The 20812-nt window shown below is 39.8% G+C and overlaps 1 long non-coding RNA gene across 1 annotated transcript in view; it reads left to right on the plus strand.

Moving 5' to 3' along the window:
- Positions 1 to 3637: 3637 nt before the first annotated feature.
- LOC118941135 overlaps positions 3638 to 20812 on the plus strand; it is an 85604-nt gene continuing 68429 nt past the window's right edge. The window contains exons 1-2 of the long non-coding RNA XR_005037433.1: positions 3638 to 4029; positions 14144 to 14322. This is a non-coding gene — a long non-coding RNA (uncharacterized LOC118941135). The remainder of the gene's footprint in view (positions 4030 to 14143; positions 14323 to 20812) is intronic.

Below are 20812 nucleotides of genomic sequence, written 5' to 3' on the forward strand. Positions count from 1 at the left end.
TGAAGCACCCAAGCTAACTTGCTAGCTACTTCCAGACATCTAAGCGAGAGAGAACAGCTCATTGAACATTATTCGCCCTATCAGAGCTGGTCAGGCTGTTATGTTATCCAGAGTGTTGGTGACTGCAACTGTGCTGTCAGATTGTCCATTCATAAATTCAGAGCTTTTCGCATTCAGAGCTCACACTGGATGCTCTGGCTAGGGTTGATCCGAACCTCACAACGGCAGTCAAGCACCCAAGCTAACTTGCTAGCTACTTCCAGACACATAATGAGAGAACACCCCACTCTGACCGTTTTACTCGCCATAGCAGAGCTGGTTAGGCTGTTTTCATGTTGTCGGGAGCGTTGTGCTGCTGGCAACAATTTAATTACGCTTTTTTTTGCCGACGTTTACTGACACCGGCCATCCCCCACATACAACACCCGTTCTGCCATTCACATTCTGTTAAAGGTCACCAGAGCACACACATCTCTGGGTCGCTCGTCTTTTCAGTTCGCTGAAGCTAGCGACTTGAACGAGCTACAACCAACACTCAAACTGGACAGCGTTCGTAAATTCATCAGTTATTCTGCGCTCTCTGGCATACTCAGACGAGAGTGCTCTGAAATCAGAGTAGATGGCCAGACTGAATTTATGAACGCACCTGAAATTGCTACTTGCATATTTGAGTATTTTGTTTAGACATGTAGCTAGGTGAATAGTGAAGCATAATCTCAACTCATGACGTTACTACCCCGCATGAATCTGCAGGTAGCTAACCAACCAGGTTCTATGTTAGCTAGCTAACATTAGGCTATAGCTAGCTAAGCAAATGGCTCTGAGATACGAATAATAAGCTACCATTAGGGTATAGGTAGCCAAGCGAATGTCTTTTTCTGTCAAAATTAGAAACGTGTAACATTTGAAAATGTAGCCAGCTAGACTATACATCATTCATGGTTGGAGGCGTCTCCCGTTGGGAGCCATGGTTGCCCTTCGTTTGAAGATGTAACCTGGAGACAGGTGTTATCTCCATCTCCTTAACTATCATACTCAAATTCCACTGATTTCCAAACTCAGTCTTCCAGAAAGTGGAGAGCAACACTTATGCAGTTTTAATACAATATACATTTAAAAAAGCCGTGTTAGACAGGATTACCTAGATATACTGACCAGCTCAAATAGACAGAAGCGTGCTATATGGAAGACCAATTCAAACTCATCTCTCGGCATGTCCAGCCCACTCATTATCTCAGCCAATCATGGCTAGCAAGAAGGTTGTTGACTTTTTATTTGGCTAAACCAACTAGGCTGGTAATTTAACCTTTTTATTCGTAATTACAGATGGCATTCAAGTTTGTTATTAAGGCACATGAAAGTTCACATGTTCGAGAAGGCATTTCTGCCCCAAAAAAATGATTTGAAAAAAAGATTACATTCAAACGTCTCTCCTGTGAAGTAGTGACCCACAACATCTACACATGACACATTATTCTAATGAGCTCCGCCCCCAAACAAGACACCATTTGGCTGGTCCGGACCAGACCAAATCTGAACCAATCATAGATGTTTTTGTTTCACAAGTTTGGACATCACAGTCTAGCGCTATACAGTACAGTAGACTTCAGTACAGAAGAGTACAGTAAAGTAGATATGTACAGTAGAGTACAGTACATTATACTGTACACTACACTAGTGTGCTGTACTGTACTGAATTCTACTCTACTGTACTTTTCTTTACTGTTCTGCACTTTGCTGTACTGTTCTCTACTGTGCCCTACTGTACTGTGTTGTCCAAACTTGTGTAACATTGACACATATGATTGGTTTAGATCAGTGGGTGAGGATGCTTGTTACAGTAAATGGAAAGAGGGTAGGTGTCATTGAGAGCCGGGAGAGGTGACATTAACTGGAGAGAGAGAACGAGAGAGAGTGTTTTCACAGTCTTGCTTTGAGCACCAGACAACAGAAAGAGAAAGACAACAGTTATGAGCTGAACATAACAGTATGTCAGTGGAAGGGAAGACAGTTGCAGGTGACCCAACTGTGGTTGGTGACTACTATGATTTCCCATTGTAGCCAATTCTACTGCAGTAATTCCGTTACCGATTTGGAATTTTAATCATTTAATAATTCACAACAAAATGTGATATCAGTAAAAACATAACATGCTTACCAAACGCGGTTTGTCACCCACACCACACACGATCAGGACACGCAGGTTGAAATATCCGACTTGATGCATGAAGATGACTGCTGGTCTAGCTTGCTAGCTAATACTATGAAAGTATCATGTTGACATGATCAGTCCAATTAAAGCTACGGTAGATATAATGTGATTTGAGGTCATTTTATCTGTGGACAATGACCTTGAGCCTTCATGGATGGGCACTTCTAATGAAAGTCTATGGCAGCACCCAAGGGGCTTGAATTTTTGAGCTCTACCCGTAGATTTGCGGTGACGTAGTGTCCCCTTGAGTGACAGAACACTGAGCCAATCACGGCGCAACTAGAGAACATTACCAACCCCTACACTCCGTATTTCCGCTGGCTGCCCCACCACCACAGAAAGCACTGAGCTAGGCTGAAACACCTGCATTTTGGAGCTGCTTTACTCAAGAAAGCAAAAAAAGAGACAATTTTTGTATGCTGCTTTATTAACTCAATTATTAATTTATTTTACATTGTTTGCAAACTGATATGTGACATGTATTAATGCCAAAATAACATGCAAAACAGAATAAATGTTATTATTATTATATATTTTTGGCTAAACATGCCCTGAATGACCGTTGCCACTGCCAATTTGACATGCTCCTATGAACTTCACGTTGGTGCTCATGGGTCCTTTTGCATGGAAATGTAAACATGTAGGTTACTCCCCTCCTTGGAGATTTTTTTCCTCTCGATGTCATCTCCCTGCAAAGCAAGTACTTTCAAGCTAATTAAATTGATTTAATACCAATAATAAAAGTATGTTGTTGCAACAGCATGTGTGGATATTGCAAAATGATTAAAAGTTATGCCAGCTCTCAAAAGACTAGCTCTGGGCAATTAGCAATGCTTACTGTAAGCAGAAAACAAATTACAATTTGTCAAATTACTTTATGGAAGTTTGTAGTTGCTTTACTTAATGTCCTTTATAAAAGTGTGTGTTGCCACCTTGTGGTTATAGCTTGCACCTCCCACAAATATATAACATTTTGGTAGCAGTTATTACAACACAGAATAAAGTCATTACATGATAGAATGGTCACAGGTACTCTCATGCATTTCAACTATCACACATTCAAGGTGATTGCATGTAATTATACTGATGAAAAGCAAAACAAATATTTCTGAACTCAATAATCTGAATACATTTAAACTCATTGAAGACCCATTGCTGTCTACAAAGTGGTATAGGTGAGCCTACAAGACTGTTGCTGACTTGTGAATTCTTGACCGTGACTTTTTTTGTGACCACTTTTATGAAGGTGATGAGGCCACCACGGTCAAGGGAAGAAGGATGGAATAATTCTGATTCAGGGCATGTGGTGGTACCAAAAACGCACCACCACATGCAAAATATTATTTTACCCACCAAAAAAGTACCACCACATGCCCTGAATCACGTTCTTCCATCCTCTTCCTTGTTGGTGGCCTCTCATCACCTTCATAAGTGGGTTGGTCCCGCACACTAACTCCGGCTCCATGGGAACCGGGACTTTTTGACGAAGAGCTCGGTTGAACCTCAAAGAGGAGGAAGATTTGTGACAGCGCACAAGGAAGGACACGGCTGCTCGTTACACGACAGTTCGTGTGGGTAGACCGTGCGTATCGGCAGTGTGGCGAACCGAACCGCAGCCTCTTCTACAGTTGTTTTTTTGACGGAGAATTTATCATACTCACCTCTACTCAATGAACCTACATTGAGCTTATTATTTTGTTGTGGTTTTCGGCGTCAAAGCGACAGAGATGTAAAGCAAGTTAGCCAGCACTACTCCATCTTCCTCTTCATTTGATATGCAAGCTACTGACATAACCAGGGGCGCTGAAGTGACAGAGGTATTTCGGTGTTCTGGCGACGTGTTTCTGTTAGCTACGTTGAATACATTGACTGTTGAAAATGCTATCCTCACTAGCCTACTAGGTACAGGTAGACTATGTCCAATAGGCAATGTTCACCGAAATGTACATATGACATTATGCCATAGAGACCTCTGATGATATACGGTTAAGGGTTTATACACATTTTCCATGACTGCTCCATTACTTTTAACCTAATTGTCATGACTATTATTATAGCCTACATGAAAAAGTAAGCATTATTGACACTGGAAGGCAGCTGTGTCTGATCCTATGTAGACCTAACATATCTTGCCTTTGTGACATTGATCAAGGCACGTAACCCCCCACAAGGTAAAAACTGTACTGTTAGTTACATGTGGTCAGCCCTCCACCTGGAGAACTCCTGGGTGTGCAGGCTTGGAAAAAGCCACGTCTGCTTATCAAGGTGCTGTTGAGCAGCTGATGATTAGTCTATAATGTGGTTAGACTAGGGCTTGAACAAAAGCCTGCAAACCCATGCAGTAGCTATCACGGAGGATCCTTGATATCAAATATTGCACCATTACAAGCAAATACTTTTGTCTTTATACATTTTTTTTAATTCAATGAATCAGGGTTCAAATGGATAAGCTAGGCTACCTCAAAGCAAAATATATATCTAGACATGTTTATCTATAAGGCTCAAATATAATATACATTTTTCATGGGAGATATATGCACAGCAAGTGTCATTTAGGCTATTCTTAGAACGTTTTTTTTCGTTGGCACAGTTACATGGCTACTGTTTAGTAGAGGGGAATCCCAGCTTTACAACTGTGCAGTTATTTTGGCTTACAGTGCTGGTGGAAAGGCGACAACGACATAAGTGCTTAGTTAGCTACAGTTACCTAGTTACCTACGTTATGTTTTGAATTGGCCGTCTGGTCGGTTGCCTGTCATTATTTTATACCTGCTGTTAAATGTCCTGCTCTCTCTCCTTGGGCAACGGCCCGCTCCCAATGGCAGACACCCAGCACACACAGACATGCACTGAAGGGTCATTCCTATAATTGCTGATATGTAGATTTTTAAGTGAATCATCATATTTAAAAGTGCACCTTTAATGAATTACATTAACAAAAAGTATGACCTACAAACCCTCATTTGACAACTTGGAACAGCGCGTCATGCGCATTCAAACAGGCTCATTTTCAATCTGCCCAATCTCGAACAGCCTACTGTCACACATATTCACAGACGAGCAGCAAATACATTTGAACAATGCGGAATCAAGAAATACATGCCCACTCCCCATTGCTATTCATTGCAGATCCCGCCTTCATTCCTATTTTTTTAATCAATCTTTTTTTGCCGTGGTGTGTGAATCTGGGCTGGCAATAGGCTACTTTATCACAGTTTCTAAACCCAGAGGCGCACCATTGCCAGGCTTCCGGAAAGGCTTGCGAAACAGACCAAGCAGAGCAGGCCGGGGCTTGAGGTTTGAGAAGTCAATAAGAGAAGTGAAAAATTATTGTTTAGTTGTTCATTTTCTCAAAATCTAAAGGCACAACCTAGATTGGACCGAATGTCTTAAGTAGTTGAACATGTTTTTTCTCCAACCTCGTAAAAGTGAAAAACTGACACGTTTTCATTTTTGTCAAAAACAACTTTATATCAAAGGAGTGGATTTGATAGCTAATGCGCAAGTTCGTCGCGAGACGACTGTTACACGGAACCCAAACTGGCTGCGCGCGAGCGGCATCGTGCACAAATAAATTTTGTCCCCCCACACCAAACGCAATCTCGACACGCAGGTTAAAATATCAAAACAAACTCTGAACCAATGACATTAATTTGGGGACAAGTCGAAAAGCATTAAACATGTATGGCAGTTTAGCTAGTTAGCTTGCACTTGCAAGCTAATTTGTCCTGGGATATAAACATGGAGTTGTTATTTTACCTGAAATGTACAAGGTCCTCTACTCCGAGAATTAATCCACACATAAAACGGTCAACTGAATCGTTTCTAGTCATCTCTCCTCCTTCCAGACTTTTTCATCTTTGAATTTATATGGTGATCAGCATCTAAACTTTCATAGTATTACCATGACAACCAGCAAAACAGTTTGTCTTTCAATCATCCACATGGGTATAACCAATGAGGAGATGGCACGTGGGTACCTGCTTCTATAAACCAATGAGGAGATGGGAGACTTGCAGCGCGATCTGCATCAGAAATAGGAATGACGTCTATTTTAGCCCTTGGCAACGCAGATGCTCGTTGGCGCATGTGAGCAGTGTGGGTGCAATAATTGAATAACATGGATTTCTACATTTATTTTGCAATGCTCGCGCAAGCAATGTGTCTGGTCTGGTCGGTATGTTAGACCGATGACATGTTTCTATGCATGAGCATAGCCAGCCAACGTCGCCATGACATCGCGCATAAGTGTAATAGAGGATTTCTATTGGAGAAGTAGTTTCTGCCTATCTTCATACAGTACTTTCTTTGACTTTGTTTTTGTAGATAGTATGCAATTCCCCCAAAATTATAAGTGTCGGTATGGCGCTCTGGACAGCTCCGGCCCAAGTCAAGCACTGACATACACAGCCTACAATTAAGATTGTTTTATTTCATTATGTCAATTGGCCATTATAACAAGCCTAGATTTTTTATGGACAAATAACCCTACATTTGTCCATTTGCCTTGTTTTCTCAGTCACACATCAGGAGCAGTCATTTAAACATAACGTGGGAAAATGCTAGGGTCTGGTAGGCTATTGTGGTTCTAGCCTAGTTTTAAAAAATATTGCACCCTAGGTTAAATCAACAGAAAGTTCATGTTATATTCCTTCAGAACTTCTAGCTTACCAGGTTTCGCAAGACTGACTTAGATGGAATTAGTGATTTATCACATTAATATGTATAGCCTAGATACCTGTAAAGCTCACAATGTGGGACAAGAAAGGCAGTTGATAGGCCTGACATCTAGGCTTTACAAACCAACTTTCCCTATAATTTTTTAAAGAGGTTGTTTGTCAAAGAAAATGTCCTCCAATTTGAGACAGCAGGGTCTTTCCACATGATTTCAGTTAATTTCTTACTGCACCCCTTTTGATTTGATGGTGGAAGGGGTCAGAAAGTGCCTTTGGTCCTGAATCCCAAAGCATTCAGGAGATAGAGGTGCTCAAAGTTGACCGATTTTGTATACCCCACACTACCATGAGACGTCCATGTCTTAATTAATCACTGAAAAATATAAATTGTTGAGTTTGATATTCTTTGAAAGTTCACAAACAGGATTGTGAAATTATTCAATGATTTCATGGAGAGAGAAAAAAATGAATTAAAAAATTACCTTTTTTAAGCTTTAACGTCAATTATCTAAAAATGCCGTAAACAGAATGTTTATTTTCACAAATGTCTAGTTTGTCTATTTCTGTGTTTGGCCTGATATGGTTCTCAATCAGAGGCAGGTGTTAGTCATTGTCTGATTGGGAACCATATTTAGGTAGCCTGTTTTGTCATTGTGGGTGATTGTCTATGTTATGTTGCTTGTTAGCACAGTGGTTCATTAGCGTCACGGTTGTCACTTTGTTGTTTTGTAGTGTTCAGTTTTTCCATTAAAATGACGAACACTTACCTTGCCGCATCTTGGTCCGATCCTTACTCCTCTTCAGACGAAGAGGAGGAAATCTGCCGTGACAGTCCTGCGTTGCATATAATCGATGCGGTGCCTGTTAATTTATCATTGAATCATAGCCTACTTCGCCAAACGGTTATTTAACAAGTGCATTAACGAAAAAAACACTCTTGTTGCACCAATGTGTACCTAACCATAAATATCAATGCCTTTCTTAAAATCAATACACAAGTATATATTTTTAAACCTGCATATTTAGTTAATAGTGCCTGCTAACATGACTTTCTTTTAACTAGGGAAATTGTGTCACTTCTCTTGCGCTCTGTGCAACAGAGTCAGGCTATATGACGCAGTTTGGGCCGCCTGGCTCATTGCCAACTGTGTGAAGACCAACTTCGACAAACGGGGGATGACTTAACAAAAGCGCATTTGCCAAAATGCACAATCGTTGCATGAATGTACCTAACCATAAACATCAATGCCTTTCTTAAAATCAATACTCAGAGGTATATGTTTGTAAACCTGCATATTTAGTTAAAAGAAATTCAGGTTAGCAGGCAATATTAAACTAGGGAAATTGTGTCACTTCTTTTGCATTAATTGCACGCAGAGTCAGGGTATGTGCAACAGTTTGGGCCGCCTGGCTCCTTGCGAAATAATTTGCCAGAATTTTACGTAATTATGACATAACATTGAAGGTTGTGCAATGTAACATGAATATTTAGATTCATGGATATTTAGATTTATAAAATACGGAACGGGTTCCGTATTTCTGAAAGAATAAACGTTTTGTTTTCAAAATTATAGTTTCCGTATTTGACCATATTAATGACCTAAGGCTCGTATTTCTGTGTGTTATTATGTTATAATTAAGTCTATTATTTGATAGAGCAGTCTGACTGAGCGGTGGTAGGCAGCAGCAGGCTCATAAGCATTTATTCAAACAGCACTTTCGTGCGTTTGCCAGCAGCTCTTCCCTGTGCTTCAAGCATTGAGCTGTTTATGACTGGTGCGGGGTGCGCACTAATAGCGTTTTAATCGTTGACGTAACTCGCTCTGAGACCTTGAAGTAGTTATTCCCCCTGCTCTGCAAGGGCCGCAGCTTTTGTGAAGCGATGGGTAACGATGCTTCGAGGGTGGCTGTTGTCTGTGTGCAGAGGGTCACTGGTTCAAGCCCAGGTAGGGGCGAGGAGAGGGACAGAAGCTATACTGTTACACTGGCAATACTAAAGTGCCTATAAGAACATCCAATAGTCAAAGGTATATGAAATACAAATGGTATAGAGAGAAATAGTCCTATAATTCCTATAATAACTACAACCAAAAACGTCTTACCTGGGAATATTGAAGACTCATGTTAAAAGAAACTACCAGCTTTCATATGTTATCATGTTCTGAGCAAGGAACTGAAACGCTAGCTTTTTTACATGGCACATATTGCACTTTTACTTTCTTCTCCAACACTTTGTTTTTGCATTATTTAAACCAAATTGAACATGTTTCATTATTTATTTGAGGCTAAATGGATTTTTGTTAATGCATTATATTAAGTTAAAATAAAAGTGTGCATTCAGTATTGTTGTAATTTGTCATTATTACAAATACATTTTTTTTTCTTTTTTTAAATTGGCGGATTAATCAGTATCAACTTTTTTTGGTCCTCCAATAATCGGTAACGGTATCGGCGTTGAAAAATCATAATCGGTCGACCTCTAGTTTAGACCCTATTTGACATAATCTGAAGGGTTTATGTTGTGCCCGTCATCGGTTGAGACACAGCATATTCTTCAATACAGGGTGGGTGTCATTCCAATCATAGAACTAGAATTTATAGAACGGAACTATCCCTTCAGACCCCTGCTGATACGCTATTGATATTTACATTTAATTGAAACTTTAACTTGCAATTACTACCAGAAATCTGGCCGCAGGTCCACCCACCGTCGAATGTCAATTTAATTATCTCTATTCTATGATCTATATATTCTATGATTTTGATAGGTTTCCTTTTTAAAATAATTTATAACATTGGATATTCCCACGCTAGTCAACATTCTCTGATGTGTGGACCTTCAACTGTCTTTGTGGTACTATTTGAAATGTTAACTTTATTCACATTTTAGTACATTTATCAGCCAAACCATGACATCCACCCTTTATTCAAGAGTATGCTGTGTCTTATTTGATGGCAGGCACAACACAAACACCTCAGGTAAAGTACAATAGGGTCTAAGTTACAACATATATGAACATGAAGAAAATAGGAGTTGACATGTTTTTAGATAATTGATGTTAAAAGCTTCTTTTTTAAATATATAGTTCATAAAACAGATTGACAGTCCTGTTTGTAAGCTTTTAAATGATATCAAACTCAACCATTTATCTTTTTCAGTGTTGAAGACATCGATGTCTAATGGTAGGGTGGGGTATGCTAAATGGATCAACTTTGAGCACATCTAGCCTTTCCTGCAGTCAAATGACCAAAGCACCCTCTAGTGGCCTCATGGGTGGACTGTTATTGATATTTGTAATAATTTAATAATTAATAAACATTATTTTTCTTAAACCTCTGAAAATCTGGTATTTTTATGTCAAACTGTTTTGTTATATTTCAGTCTTCTGTGATGTACAGTTGAGGTCGGAAGTTAACATACACTTAGGTTGGAGTCATTAAAACTAGTTTTTCAACCACTCCACAAATTTCTTGTTAACAAACTATAGTTTTGGCAAGTCCGTTAGGATATCTACTTTGTGCATGACACAAGTAATTTTTCCAACAATTGTTTACAGACAAATTATTTCACTAATAATTCACTGTATCACAATTTCAGTAGGTCAAAAAGTTTACATACACTAAGTTGACGGTGCCTTTAAACAGCTTGTAAAATTCCAGAAAATTATGTTATGACTTTAGAAGCTTCTGATAGTCTAATTGACATAATTTGAGTCAATTGGAGGTGTTCCTGTGGATGTATTTCAAGGCCTCCCTTCAAACTCAGTGCCTCTTTGCTTGACATCATGGGAAAATCAAAAGAAATCAGCCAAGACTTCAGAATTTATTTTTGTTCATCCTTGGGAGCAATTTCCAAATGCCTGAAGGTACCACGTTCATCTGTTCAAATAATAGTACGCAAGTATAAACACCATAGGACCACGCAGCCGTCATACCGCTCAGGAAGGAGACGCGTTCTGTCTCCTAGAGATTAATGTACTTTGGTGCGAATGTGCAAATCAATAACAACAACAGCAAAGGACCTTGTGAAGATGCTGGTGGAAACAGGTACAAAAGTATCTATCCACAGTAAAATGAGTCCTATATCGACATAACCTGAAAGGCCGCTCAGCAAGGAAGAAGCCACTGCTCCAAAACCGCCATAAAAAAAGCCAGACTACGGTTTGCAACTGCACATGGGGACAAAGGTCGTACTTTTTGGAGAAATGTCCTCTGGTCTGATGAAACAAAAATAGAACTGTTTGGCCAAAATGACCATCATTATGTTTGAAGGAAAAAGGGGGAGGCTTGCAAGCCGAAGAACACCATCCCAACCATGATGCTGGGGTGGCAGCATCATGTTGTGGTGCACTTCACAAAATTTACTTGTTAAACCCCAAGCATACTTCCAAAGTTGTGGCAAAAAGGCTTAAGGACAACAAAGTCAAGGTATTGGAGTGCCCGAACACCCTGACCTCAATCCTATAGAACATTTGTGGGCAGAACTGAAAAAGTGTGTGAAAGCAAGGAGGCCTACAAACCTGACTCAGTTACACCAGCTTTGTCAGGAGGAGTGAGCCGAAATTCACCCAACTTATTGTGGGAAGCTTGTGGAAGGCTACCTGAAACATTTGACCCAAGTTAAACAATTTAAAGGCAATGCTACCAAATACTTATTGAGTGTATGTACACTTCTGACCCACTTGGAATGTGATGAAAAAAATAAAAGCTGAAATAAATCATTCTCTCTACTATTATTCTGACATTTCACATTCTTAAAATAAAGTGGTGATCCTAACTGACCTAAAACAGGGAATTTGTATTTGTATTAAATGTCAGGAATTGTGAAAAACTGAGTTTAAATGTAGTTGGCTAAGGTGGATGTAAACTTCTGACTTCAACTGTATATGAAGTGTAACATTGGGATGCAAACACAGAATTGAATACATGTCAACTCTATGTCTGACATGGTACAGGTGTCTTCTTCTTTTTTCTACCACATGTATACTTTTGTTTCAAATTATATGTGTTTAAGACTACCAACCCACTCTGTGTGACCCTGATTTAGCCTATTGAAATAAAATGATTTATTAATGTTTCGGTATTCAGGTCCAAGAAGTCACTTTCAGAAAGTTATTGACATCATATGGAACGACAATTACATTCACCCGCATTTGGGTATTTTTATAGGCTACATTGTAATACATACCTAGAGCTAAATAATTCATTGTTTTGTTGTGGAGATTAATCTACGAAATGATTTACTAATAGGAGGGCAGTTAAGTCCAATATGCCCAGTATATTGTCCACCATGATATTGAGAGTTGCTTTTTTGTTGTTGTAATAATACCCTCTTTGGCCTTTTGGAAACAAATGATTGTATTTCTGTGCACTGAGCTAATGCTATGATGGACCTGTGATACTTTTTGGAGAGGCCAAATATTCAGGCAGCTTTCAACAATTTGGTCACTCATCAAAACTGAGCTGATTTCTACGGTTCACACTAAGTAATCCAAAACCCGTCTGAGGTAGGCCATTTGGAAGGCAATATATTTTTGTGTGTATTCGTGTTCCTGCATGTACAGTACCAGTCAAAAGTTTGGACACGCCTACTCATTTGTGTTTTTCTTTATTTTTACATTACAGAGTAGTAGTGAAGACATAACAACGAAATAATACATATGGAATCATGTAGTAACCAGAAAAGTGTTAAACAAATCAAAATATATTTTATATTTGAGATTCTTCAAATAGCGAAACTTTGCCTTGATGGCAGCTTTGCACACTCTTGGCATTCTCTCAACGAGCTTCATGAGGTAGTCAGTCACCTTGAATGCATTTCAATTAATAGGTATCAATTAACTAGTTAAAAGTTAAATTGGGAATTTCTTTCCTTCTTAATGCGTTTGAGCCAATCTGTTGTGTTGTGACAAGGTAGGGGTGGTATACAGAAGATAGCCCTGTTTGGTAAAAGACCAAGTCCATATTATGGCAAGAACAGCTCAAATAAGCAAAGAGAAACAACAGTCCATCGTTACTTTAAGACATACAGGTCAGTCTGGAAAATTTCAAGAACTTTGAAAGTTTCTTCAAGTGCAGTTGCAAAAACCATCAAGCTCTATGATGAAGCTGGCTCTCATGAGGACCGCCACAGGAAATGAAGACCCAGAGGTACCTCTAATGAACTTATTCTCTGCAGCAGAGTTACTAGCCTCAGAAATTGCAGCCCAAATAAATGCTTCACAGAGTTCAAGTAACAGACACATCTCAACATCAACTGTTCAGAGGAGACTGCGTGAATCAGGTCTTCATGGTCAAATTTCTGCTACTAATGGACACTAATAATAAGAAGAGACTTGCTTCGCCCAAGAAACACAAGCAATGGACATTAGACCGGTGGAAATCTGTCCTTTGGTCTAATGAGTCCAAATTTGAGATTTTTGGTTCCAACCGCCGTGTCTTTGTGCGACACAGTGTAGGCGAACAGATGATCTCCGCATTTGTGGTTCCCACTGTGAAGCATGGAGGAGGAGGAGGTGTGGTGGTGCTTTGCTGGTGACACTGTCAGTGATTTATTTAGAATTCAAGGAACACTTATCCAGCATGGCTACCACAGCATTCTGCAGCGATACGCCATCCCATCTGGTTTGCACTTAGATGGGGCTATCATTTGTTTTCAACAGGACAATGACCCAACACTCCTCCAGGCTGTGTAAGGGTTATTTGACCAAGAAGGAGAGTGATGGAGTGACTCGGCATTCTCTTGACCTCAACCCAATTAAGATGGTTTGGGATGAGTTGGACCGAAGAGTGAAGGAAAGCAGCCAACAAGTGCTCAGCATATGTAGGAACTCCTTCAAGACCTTTCGAAAAGCATTCCAGGTGAAGCTGGTTGAGAGAATGCCAAGAGTGTGCAATGCTGTCATCAAGGCAAAGGGTGGCTACTTTGAAGAATCTAAAATCTATTTTCATTTGTTTAACACTTTTTTTGTTTAATACATGATTCCAAATGTGTTATTTCAAAGTTTTGATGCCTTCACTATTATTGTACAATGTAGAAAATAGTAAAAATAAAGAAAAACCCTTGAATGAGTAGTTGTGTCCAACCTTTTGACTGGTACTGTATATTATGTGCACATGCGCTTGCAGGTGTGTGACAATGTGTCTACCAGTTTGTCAGCTGTGTGAATTTGTGTATCCTATTTATTTTCCCTCTGACTCTATGGTTCTTTCTCTCCCCTCTCCCTTCTCACTCTCTAACTCCTTTGGATGGCAGTGCAGCGGAAAATGGACATCCGGAGTGGCATACAAAAGGCAGTGGAGCCCCTCCCTACCTCTCTCCCCTCCTCCCCTCAACAGCCGGAGGACAGCCAGGCAGAGCGGAGCGCCAGGCCCACCGCTGACAACCACAGCAAGGACACCCAGCCAGCCGCCGGCCACCGAGACGACAAAAAAGTAAGTCTCTCCTTTCCTTTCTCCTTCCACATCACCTGTGTGTGTGAGTGTACGTCTGTGTGTTAACGTGTGTTAACATACAGGGGATGGGGGTGGGGGGGGGGGGCCCCTCCAATGCACTGTTTCTGTTTGCAGAAAAGGCTCCCTCTAATGCTAAAAAGAGACAGACTTGATCGCTTGGCTGTTTAGTACTGCTCACCTGTGTGTTTATGTGTCCATTGGTGAATATGTGTGTGTGTGTGTGTGCGTGTGCGTGTGCGTGTGCGCGTGCGCGCGTGTGTGCGTGTGTGCGTGCGTGCGTGCGTGCTATTGTTACAGTTATAGCTATCTGAGGAAATCCATTGATTATTCAAGGGTACATTTAATGTGGTAATGTGTGCCCAGTTTGTATTGACTAGTTTCTTTGGGTGTGTTGAGTAATTAATTGGCCTCAGCTACAGTAGTTAGTTATCTTACAGCTGCTAGCATGCATCATTTTACGATAAGCTGTGGGCATGGTTGTCTAAACATTTTTGCATTAACGGTGCTGCCAGTAATTTCGACTGGCTGGCATAATTGCGGAACAGCAAAATGCCATCCAATGCCACGCAAAGATAAAATGAAACTGGGACTAAATTGTTGGTTTCAAAGGTATGCGATGTGCATGTTAAAAGCAATGAGTCAAGGTACTTTTATGACTACTGTGGGATAGAGCAGGTCAATAATATAGCTGTAGCTGTACTTGTACCTTGAATTATCTTTTTAAAATTCCACAATAATCGGTTTATTCTTAATATAGAATATATGCCAAAGCAATTTAGTTATGCTTGAATATGGGCATTTCTCTCGAAAAATACCCTTGAGCACCAACATGTGAAGTTCATAAGAGCATATCAAATTGGGTGTCAAATGAAAGCTAGAGTCTATATAGAGTCTATATTTTTGGTAAATTAAGGTATTTTCAACCATTTTCCATCTTAAAAATGAGGAATAAGTAAAAGGCTTTAATTGTTGGATAAACAGATGGAAAAAGGGTCTTAGGATACATCTACCAGAAACATTCTTAAAAGTTACCGGAAATACACAAACATCAAAACACAATAATGTTGACGTAAAGACCTCTGCCAACTAATGTTAGCATTTATATTATGTTGGAGAAATGGTTTACCTTCTGTAACTTTAAGAAGTATTGCTTTAGCAAAACCCCACATATCTTAAAGATGTTTTCTAATTTCTCTCCCTCATGAGGAGGGAGGACAATGAAAGTTCACAGAAGTAACAAGTAAAGGTAGACCTACCAATGAATTTGCTATTTTACTGATATCAATTTAGTTTATTAATTGATTCAAACTCGTAATTCCGTTACCAGATTTCAAATGGAATTACCCAAAAATCTGTAACGGAATTACCGCACCTGAATTGGCTACAATGGGAAATCATAATAGTCACAAATCACAGTTGGGTCACCTGTTCTGTCCTCTCTTCCACTGGCATACTTTTCTTTCTCTTTCTGTTGTGTGATGGTCAAATCAAGTGTTGAAACATTCTGAGTCTGGACAACCCCTCCCTATCTATCTCCCTCTCTATCTGCCTTTCTCTCTCACTCTCCAGTTGATGACACCTCTGCCAGCTCTTACGGACAAATAGCCATGAGCCCCCTGGGTGCACAAGAAAGTGGATATCGGCACTCACCATCTCAAATCAAACTTCACATGCGCCGAATACAACAAATGTAGACCTTACCGTGAAATGATTACTTACAAGCCCTTAACCAACAGTGCAGTTCAAGAAGAGTTAAGAAAATATTTACTAAATAAACTAAAGTAAAAAATTATAAATAGTAACACAATAACATAACAATAACGAGGCTATATACAGTGTGCGGGTGTACAGGTTAGTTGAGGTAATTTGTACATGTAGGTAGGGGTGAGTGACTATTCATAGATAATCAACAGCGAGGAGCAGCAGCGTACAAAACAAATGGGGGGGGGGGTCAATGTAAATAGTCCGGTGGCTAGTTGATTAATTGTTCAGCAGTGATGTACTGGGCTGTACACTTTACCCTCTGTAGCGCCTTACGGTCAGAGGCTGAACAGTTGCCATACCAGGCGGTGATGCAACCGGTCAGGATGCTCTCGATGGTGCAGCTGTAGAACTTTTTGAGGATCTAGGGACCCATGCCAAATCTTTTTAGTCTCCTGAGGGGGAAAAGTTTTTGTCATTGCGCTCTTCACTGTCTTGGTGTGTTTGGACCATGATAGTTTGTTGGTGATGTGGACGCCAAGGAACTTGAGACTCTCGACCCGTTCCACTACAGCCCCGTCTCAGATTGTTCTGAAATTGTTTCTGTTGTTGGAAACAGATAGGATTAGCATTCCTGCAACATTTTGTTGAAATATAATTTCACACATCAAACATCCTGATAGTACCAGTTTCTGATCACTAGTTGGTGCTGTTCACATTATTAGCTAAAAAAGTTTGTTAAAGGGATAGTTCACAAAAATTACAAAATTACATATTGGTTTCCTTACCTTTTAAAAACCCTAGAGTCGATTGACGCACTGGTGCTAGAGCAGTGTTTGTCAGACCATGAGACATCCTGAAAATTGGTCTTTTTATGAAAACGTCTGTAGTAGTGATGACTCATAACCCGCAGTCCCCGTGGTTATATCACGCGAGGATGGGTTTAGGGTCATTAAATATTGTGTGGCTGAAGGGCAGGTGGGTACGTGGCGGGAGGGTTGAATAAAGATTTAAAAAATACCTACACAGCCAGTCGCCAAATAATGCTTTTGGAATGGGCAGAAAAAGTTAACGTCAATATACAGAGGCAAAAGGGACATCGTCAAAGTTTAATTCAATAAGACAAAAGCTGCAAAAGGAGAGTTGAAAATTAAGAGAAGAGAGGGCCAGCAAAATCATGTTTGTAAAAGATCTGGTGAAGTGGTAGAAGAGGATGATAGCAGTGCCTGCTATGTTATTTGTGATGATTGTGAGGTGCTAAACAAATTAGACAGTCACAAGACAGGACTTCAAATAGGCCTATGGCATGTCAAGGGAAATGTAGCCTTCTGTTTAGATGGGTTAAATGGAAACTGAAATCTGGACAGTGACTGTAGGTGTATAACCTCACAAATAGCCGTAATAATAACTCCTGCAGAATTAAGCATTTCTTGCAGTAAAATGATACACCAAATGTAGACTAAATTTGGAGAAATAGGATTTCTATCTTTCTGCATCTTATGAGATTACAATTCTCAGTTTGATACCATCTGTAGAGGTGCTTTCTTCATCATAAAAGATTATTAGTATTTCAACCAAATAAAATATGCATTGAAGCCGAACTGAAATCTTATCAGAAACACTTTGGGTCGTTTTCACAGCTTTCTTTTTTCCTTACAACCGGTCAAAATGATGTCATTTGGACATGCACAGAAAATCTTCCATTTTTATTGTATTTTCTCCCCAGTCCCTAAACTCCTTTGCTCCGCGAAAGATGACAGAGAAAACTTTACCGATGTCAACTAGATTGAAGCATTCATACTATCGATCTATTACATTATACTGTTGGGCAAGGGTTTATTTAGTCTTCTAGGGCAACATATAATGACAAAAGAGAAGCTATGTACCTAATTATAGACAAGTTGACTAACAAATAGCCTACCAAAATGTTGGAAATTTAAGCTGGAACATATCTAAAACAGGCAACAACAAATCCTGCACGCCTGTCAAATCGTTCTGCAGTCATTGACTGGAGCAGGTAGCATATGTTCTATATATGCGGGTTAGGGTTGGGTGCGGGGCTCAGATTTTCACTTTGTCACATAGTCGGGCAGTTGTGGATGGGTTATTAGCAATTGCAGGCGAGTGAACAAACAGCTGACCCGCGCACCACTAGTCTGTAGTGTCCGAACGATTTGACCTAAAAAACTATTATGACCACTCTATGGGAAAGGGGAGACTCTCACGAACACAATAGTATTCTCCGTGTTGTACTCTACCAGTGCTGGTTTAAAAAAAATATGGAAGTATGAAGGTAGTGGTTAAATATGTGTAAAAAAAAACTACATTTACTTCCTGAGATTTCTTATATCTCGTAAGTGTAGGACAAACAGTTCAAAACCTTGTTTCTTATCATTTATTTTTTTTGCCATTTATGAATGTGTTATTTGATGCGTTTCTCTGGGCTATAGTAGTACACTTTTTTATATATATTTTTGATACCTAAAGGGGTCCTAAAATTCAAAATGAAATAGCTAAATGATCCATAATATGACCATCTAAAAAAAAAAAAACGTGTCAGCTCAGAACCCTCCCCTCCTCCCAAACAGCCTACATTTTTAAGAATTAATCAGTACACAAAAAAAATCTACTAATAGCAGGAACAGCACCATCTAGTGGTCCGAACCTAGTAATATCAGGATGTATGATGGGACATAAACCTAACACCTTCAATAATGAATTTCTCTGAACAGGTGTGGAAAACAAACATCACCACTGAGAATACATTACATAGGATGAAGATACAATACTCTGAGCCTCAGCTACAATCTATTTACATTTGACATTTTTGATATTTAGCAGACTCTCTTATCCAGAGCAACTTACAATTCATGGATTCGTCTTAAGATAGCTAGGTGAGACAATAACACATGCAGCAGCTACTCTTCCCGGAGTCCACATAAAACGTACAAACACATGACAAAGTACAGAACAGTAAGGGGAAGCGGTGGGGGGTGTCTGGGGCGCCGCGAGAGTTATTTAAGATACTCTTCAAAGAGGTAGGGTTTCAGACGTTTTCAGACAAAGAGAACTGATACTGTATACTCGTTGTTGGGGTGGGATTGGTGTGGGACGGGGGAGGTCCAAGACTGGCTTTTTACCATTTCTTTGGATTCCTTGTCTTACTCATTGTTAAATAAAAGTTTGGTCCAAATCGGATATTATATATTATATGAATCCGATACATTTAAATGGCCAATTTGGGTGCAATCAAGTCCTCTTAGATCAAATTATATTTCAACAAAATAATGTTGCTGGAATGCTTATCTTATCTGTTGTCTAACGATTTCAGAACAATCTGAGTGGTTGTCATGGTTTGCTGAAATGACATGGAACTACCCCTCTCCCTTTCCCTTTACTTTAACCAGCTTCTTCACCCACTGAGCACCGATCGAAACCGAAAGTTCGTGGAGGTTGAAAAGTTGTAGAAATGTCCTCCTGGGCCTTGATGTTAACATCCACAGATGGACCACCCTGGACCAAATCTGAACCTATCATGGAAATATGTTTCACGAGTTTGTTTAGTGCAGTACAGAGAGTAGAGCACAGGAGAGTACAGTCCGATACAATACAGTGGTGCAGTACAATACAGTAGAGTACAGTACAATACAGTACAGTAAAGTAGAGTATAGTACAGTAGAGTACAGAATTCATAGGTTGCACCTCCGTCACTCGGTCGCGTCATGCCATTGTTATGAACTTTCTCAAGCCGCCCTCTTCGGCGGCGCCATAGTCGTGCCCTAAAGTCGTGACAAGGCCAGTCATTCTGGACGGAGGCTAACTACTGTTTAGTCTAAACTACACTATAGTGCCTGAAAATGCGATGACATTGCTAAAGTAGTCAAATATTTTGTAGGAAACAACTTTGCAAGCATTATCATGTCGTCAAATTTACTTTCGACAGATAGCAATGTTGTCATTAGCTAGCAAAGTTTGTCAAAAATACCTAGCAGTGCTAACGTGCTAAGCTAGCTAAAATCTGGTGGCCTCTCCTCATCCTTAGCTATCTACTAATTATCTGCCTCCTTTTGAATGTCATTGTATTTCCAAGCCACTGTAATGCACTTTTGCTGAAATCTTCATCAGCTCTCATTGGCAATGCATTGAGTAGAATGCTCAGTCCAAAAATAACGTTTGAAACCAGTAGTGACGAAACATGCAACCCATGAATTTTGTACTGTATTCTACTGTACTGCTATAATCTACTGTACCGTACTGAACTTTACTCTACCCTACTCTGCTATGCTTTTCTGTACTGTACTGCAGTACAGAAAAGCATGTACTGCACGGTACTTTACTGTGCTCTGCTATGCTGCGCTGTGATGTCCAAACTTCTGAAACCTAAGGAGAATGACATATATCCATAATGCATATATCCATAATTCCATAAATCCATAATAATCCATAATCCAAAATCCATAAATCCATAATAATGCATATATCCATATCCATAATTATGCATTTCTGTGTAGTACAGATCAGGGACCCATGATGTCACTCTGTTACCATAATTCCGTTACCGCGTGTAAGTCCACTTCACTTACTGTATGTAGTTCAGTAACCAAAATAGATGTTTTCAAAGTCATTAGCTGACACCCCATTGTTTCTGCAGACATCTTTGAATCTTCATTCGGAGGAGATTATTTAAACATTTTTGGAAAACATGGAGGCATAAAAACATATTTCCTTTACCAAAGTTTGCATCTGCACAGTCCAAATTTGTTTTTGT

Source organism: Oncorhynchus mykiss, chromosome 18 (genome assembly GCF_013265735.2).
Source record: "Oncorhynchus mykiss isolate Arlee chromosome 18, USDA_OmykA_1.1, whole genome shotgun sequence".
NCBI lineage: Eukaryota > Metazoa > Chordata > Actinopteri > Salmoniformes > Salmonidae > Oncorhynchus > Oncorhynchus mykiss.